Source organism: Adiantum capillus-veneris, chromosome 1 (genome assembly GCF_014529385.1).
Source record: "Adiantum capillus-veneris isolate H3 chromosome 1, ASM1452938v2, whole genome shotgun sequence".
Taxonomy (NCBI): domain Eukaryota; kingdom Viridiplantae; phylum Streptophyta; class Polypodiopsida; order Polypodiales; family Pteridaceae; genus Adiantum; species Adiantum capillus-veneris.
The window spans coordinates 161032932-161039087 of NC_140931.1; the positions used below are offsets into that span (position 1 = coordinate 161032932).

Consider the following 6156-nt stretch of genomic DNA (forward strand, 5'->3'; position numbering starts at 1 on the left):
GAGGAACCATTTACTTTACAAGATGGTTATCTTCTCTATGGAAATAGACTATGTGTTACTAGCTCACTACGTGAGAAAGTAATGTATGAATCTCATGCTCCTCCTTATGCAGGGCATAGAGGGATTCGGTCTATTCTAAAGGGGATTGAAACATATTTCTATTGGCCTACCATGAAAGCAAACATACAAGAGTGTGTTTCTAAATGTGTGGTATGCCAAAAGACGAAGTTTGATAGAGGGAAGCAACTTGGATTCCTTCAACCTTTACCAATCCCTAATTCACCATGGGAGAGCATATCCATGGATTTTATCTTTGGATTGCCTAAGTCTATCCATGGGAATACGGGAATATGGACGATAGTAGACAGATTCAGTAAACAAGCCCATCAAATGGCAATCCTCTTCATTTCACAAATTTTCAAGTACCATGGCTTGCCAATGTCCATAGTGTTGGATAGAGATCCTAGAATGACTGGTAACTTCTGGAAGGGTCTCTTTGAAAATTTAGGAACAAGGCTAAACTTCTCTTTGGCCTATCCCGCAAACGGATGGCCAAAGTGAAATAGCTAACCTAACAATTCTCGATCTACTAAAAGCCTATGTAACGGAAGTAGATCAAAGATCCCAATGGGAGAAGTACTTACCCTTGCCTACAATAACACTGTACATACTTCCACGGGAAAAGCACCTTTTGAGGTAATTGAGGGAAGATCAAAAAGTCCCTTGCTACTAAAGGTACACGGGAAGATCTTCGTGATGAGTATAGCCGAGACCTACAAGAATCTTTCCAGAAGATTAAGGATGCTATCTCTATCTCACAGCAAAGGCAAAAGGCTGCTGCTGACAAGCACAGAAGAGCCCAAGCCTTTAAAGAAAATGATTGGGTCTTACTCAAATTTCCAAAGGCTCGAAGGCACACGACGGGCAAGAATCCTATGGGACACCAAAAGTACTATGCTAAGTTAGCAAAACGGTGCTATGGTCACTTCCAAATTCTTAGGCCAATCAATGAGATGGCCTATCAACTCAAGTTGCCCAACCCAACATTAGCTCATACACAATGCTTTTCATATGAGCCTACTAAAGCCTTACAAAGGAGAGCCACCTCAAGAACCAACTATTGAAGACCCACCAGAGATCAAGGACTAAGAAGAGGTACTGTAGCCCGAGTCCATTCTTCGACATGAAGACAAGGTACTAAGAGGCGGTAAGGCTATCCGATGATATCTTCTTAAGTTTAAGAATTAACCTTTTGAAGATGCTAGATGGATGCAAGGCATACAATTAAAGTATAACCTAAACCTTGTCAATGCTTACAATGCTTCCCAAGAGTAAGCAAATGTACAAATGTTAAAAATGAACAAAAGTTTTGTCTTATAAGACTCTCTTTTTCTTTATTGTGCACAAAAATGAAGTAGTATGCATGCTTAGATCAAGTTGCGGAGACGACGTCTCCCGAACACCAAGTAGATCTTGTCCCTCTACTATGGAAGATGATAGGACTAATGTGCAGACATGCTTGCGGCGGTAGCCTCATGCTCTCAAGCGCCAAATGGACTATTCATCCTTTGTGGAATGATATCGTAGGTACGGATCCTCTACCCGCTAAGAAAAGGACTACTGAATATGCTTTATCTTCTTTACCCCATAGTCGAGGACGACTATGATTTCAAGAGAGAGGTAATGTCATAATAATCAATGTCTAATTCTTTTCTCATGTTAAACTGATCATTTAATATGTGAAAGTGCCAGGGGAGAAAAAGCTACAATATTGGCTAAGCTAGCAGACTGGCCACAGTAGGGATCCAAAGGAGGGAAAATAGGGATCCAAAGGGGGGGCCATCTGTAAAAGAGCCATGTGTAACAATGGGTTTAAAAGACCCTAAGGTTCAGCCCATTAAGACTTCCAAAATGCTAAGGTTCTAAAATTCAAAGGTTGTGTCCAAAGGTCAAACATTGGGGGAAATTGGATGCTTTGTGTGTATCCCAAAAGTCTTTGGCAATCCCTACATAGGAGGGGGCGAGCCTTGCAAGTAGGGGATGAGAGAGAAACTCACACACACACATACACACACAAAAGCTCCCTTTACACAAAAGGAATGAGGGACACATGTCAGCTCCCTAGCCTAGATGCCCACAAGGTGTAACCAATTCCTATTGGATGGCCTTGGAGGTGGAGGAATGAGAATTAAGCTAGAGTAAATCTAGTCTAATTAATTTAAAAACACTTAATAAAAGAACCAATAAGAATTAAGCTCTCTAGAAGACTATTGGACAGTCTCCCAAGGGGACCAATGAGCATTCAGTAGCCGAATGGCTTGCCTGATTCCTATTGGCCACGAGGCAAAGGGGTCCAATGAGAGTTTAATTGAATTAAATAATTACCTAAAGCTCTCACAAAAGGGGAAAGGGGGGCACATGTCAGAAGGCTATCACTTATGCTGCTTAATTACCATTGGCTAAGCCTGGGGAGGTCCAATAGGATGCTAGCAAGAGCAAATAGCAAGAGGGGTCCACCAAGGGAGAGAGGGGGTTGACTTTTCAAAGGCATTATCACCTATACACTCACACTAGCTCATGTGTGAAGTAAAGAAGACTCTCTCTCCTTCTCAAGCTTTAATGGAAAGCTTATCACCTACTCCAAGCTTGTGAGAAGGGAGGACTACACCAACAACTCTTGGCTTTGTGATGCAAATCCAACCAAGAGCCAAGCTTCAATGCATGCTCATCTCCTCTACCATGCTAATTACTAAGCTAAGCTGTGCTAATATGAGTGATTATGTGAGGAGATGTACATCTTTCTCATAAGAATACTTCTTCTTTCTCTCAATCTACTCTCATACCCCACTAGCTCTCACCATCTTCGAAGGTGTGTGAGGTCTTGGGTCTGAGACCGTGAGGGAATTGATGTTGTGTTTGATAAGTGTTTTGCATAGTGCATGAAGTTTCCATCTTCATTGCACTAGCTAGTATTAAAGAAACACGAGAAATTGTATTGTAAAATGTCTCTCTTGATGGGAGAAACCATAATACAAAGCCTTTTGGAGGGGGGACTGGCTCCATGAAAATCCGGTCCTCAACTGTTGTCAATTGCTTAATTTCTCTCTCTTTTGAAGTATTGTTCATGCTATCTAACTAGGTGTTATTCTTTTTGTTGCTTTCTCCACCCAAGCACTGTTGTTAATCTCATTAGGAATCTATTCTAATGAAATGCTCACTATGTTCATGCTATTTTCCGCTACACGCAAGTTACTAGGCCATTAAATGTTCCATAGATCTTTGTTGGAGCAAAGGAAAGAGCTCAACTTTGACAACTCAACTCTGGGAAAGGATACCCGATGCAAGGAAAGAACCAACGAATGAGAGAGAGAGAGAGAGAGAGAGAGAGAGAGAGAGAGAGAGAGAGAGAGAGGGAGGGAGGGAGTGCACTGCACAGACATAGAGAGCAGAGAGAGACAGAGAGAGAGAGAGAGAGAGAGAGAGAGAGAGAGAGAGAGAGAGAGAGAGTCTCCAGTACCCCATGTCATCTTTAGTAATGAAAAAACCAAGCCACACCCCATAAGGAGGGGATAAATAATATTCTTTATGGACATTTTAAATTCAAACTACACTTGCTCTTTGGTTTTCAATATATGCTATTAAGCACAAGTAACTAACATTATCCAAGACAACATTTTTAGTGACAGGTTACCATGCTTATATCCATATACACAACGAGATTTCTATTTGGGATGTTACCGTAGGCAATGACACAAATAGTACTCGAGAAGAGATTAAAGATCTCCATGATGAGTGTTATAATGACATTATGGATGCTCTAAAAAATCTGAATTTTTGTGATGACAACGAGAGATTAGATGGTCAAGAAAGTGAGCCTGAAAAAGTATTTGAGAATTTTGTTAATTTCCCAAATCAAAGACCCGACGACAAGAAATCAAAACTCAAATTGGTATGAGGGGGGTGAAAGTTGAAGCTTACAAGGACAACAAAATGCACACAACCATGAGTGTGAAGTGGCACAATATTGGCTTTCCTATTAATGTGATTGTATGTGGGGAGGAGGTACTAGTTGGGGAGTGGGAGTCTTGATAATCACTAGTTGAGGAGGAGTTGGAGTCCTGACTAGCTGGGTTACATTGTGTAGGAGCCAACCCTACCCTAGAGTTAGCAATATCATACTCTATTAGGAAGTCTTGTTGCTGAAAATTGCCAATAATGTTCTTTGCACCAGACATTAAGGGCCCGCCATTTATCATGGCCAGGCAGTAGTAATCGTAGTGAGTGTCGGTGGTGGTATCAGAGCCATAATGGAACAAGAGCTGCTCCGTGCTTAGCTCCATTGCCACCGACTCCTTAAAATGCAGTGTCATTGGCGGCGCAGCCGGTGCTTTCCTACATTTTGAGTGAGCTCGATGCACCTTATAGCAGAGTACTTCGTGATTGCCCGGCTCCAACGTCGTGTGATGTAGGGATTCATGATGAGCTCGCATATAGGACTTAAACACTCCCTCAATCTTTGCGTATGCTTCGTCGACAAATGTTGTCAATGTCGTACCGGAGTCGATAATCGTCCCACCGTTTCCTGTGTTCGTATCAAGCTCCAAAGCGGCCATAGGTATATTGTCAAGACGTGTCCCATTTATGCTGATGCCAGTGAGGCCAAGGTAGTAGAACTCGGAGAGGTAGTCGTTGTGCAGCATTGAAGTGTATTGCAAGGATGGGTAGTTGGATGCATCGCTCCTGCCGAACGTGAGGTAGCCAATGACTGCATCGTCATTGAGCTGGCGGTTTGGGAGACAGTAAGAAAACACATCAACATTTAGCTGTTTGATGACAGAGTGAGGGCCCTGGTCAAGGCCCATGAGACCTGATGCATTGATGGTTGTCACCATGCCGTCATTGTGGACAGCGCATCCAAACACAAAGTTGCTAACAAGAAAGGAGGGTAATGCATCCTCTACTGAGGTAAATCTGAGTGTGTCCGTTGCAAGGATGCCAGAGCTGTGGCTGCCGTCCATGTAGCGGGCAGTATACTCACAAGACGGTGTTGACGTCCATGAGCTGTCGCTGCAATCGGATACTGGCTTCATGTGGTTTCCGAGCTCGGTGCATGCCCCTGCGTAGCACGTCACATTTGTGTAGCTAGATGATTTTGCGGGGTCGAAAATCGGATAACCACTCGCCGCTGGTCCACACTTCACGCAGGCTTGCAACGAATCTACATAAGGGAGCTGGCAGTGTCGATGATAACCGCGAGGCGTATTGCGGGCTTGCCGATGTGGAGAACAGCGAAAAATTGGCCGAACGTCGGCGACAATGTCACTAGCTTGGTTTGCAAAGCCGGCACATTTCGAGCATATAGATAACGGCCATGGTGTGTGGAGTCTATGTTCCTATGGTAGACAGGGGGTTAGGCTTCCTGAAGGATGGAGAGGGGAGCGGACTGGTGTAATGTAATTAGCTACAGCAATGAAGTGGGTGCATAGGAAGAATCCGACCAAGCATGCTAGGCAGTACTGCATAAGCAGGAAATGGGTAGTTGATACCATAAATGGGTAGCACGAGCACAACCAGAGCAGCCGGCTAGCCAAAGAGAATCTTGCAGAGGCGAGTGCATACGTGTCAAGTGCTCTTTTTGGTCGGCAAGTGGTTGGCTGGCCGCTGTAGCCCACGCCTCACCTCCCCTGGCAACGTCTCTAGCCTCTTGCCATCCAATCAAAAGTCTGCAATCCTCTTCCACTTGCTGGCCGAGCAGCTGCCGAAGAGGTTGTGCTCAATATCGCCAGCCAGCAAGGGAAGATTTCCCAGCATCAACTGTTGGCTGCCGAGCTGCCGTCCGGCTCGTTGTGCTAGAGCTAAGATCTCTCTCTCTCTCTCTCTCTCTCTCTCTCTCTCTCTCTCTCTCTCTCTCTCTCTCGCATGCAGCTGGAGTAGAGTCTACTGTTCTCTTATAGGTGTTTGGCCGGAGGTGGTGTTGAGGGTGTTGGACGCCTCTCTGATTTTATATTGTAGGCGCCGCCAATGACTAGAATACAGATTCATTAAGAGCGAATCCGGTAAATCGTGCTGGTAACGCTGAGCAACGTTCGTTGAATTATTAGGCCGCTTACACACTAGCACCCTTCCCGCTATATTTAAAGGCCAGCGCCAATAAAA

General features: G+C 44.3%; 1 pseudogene; it reads right to left on the reverse strand.

Annotated features, from left to right (window-relative positions):
• Positions 1-3974: 3974 nt before the first annotated feature.
• LOC147465909 (aspartic proteinase nepenthesin-1-like) lies at positions 3975-5549 on the reverse strand (annotated as a pseudogene).
• Positions 5550-6156: the final 607 nt, after the last annotated feature.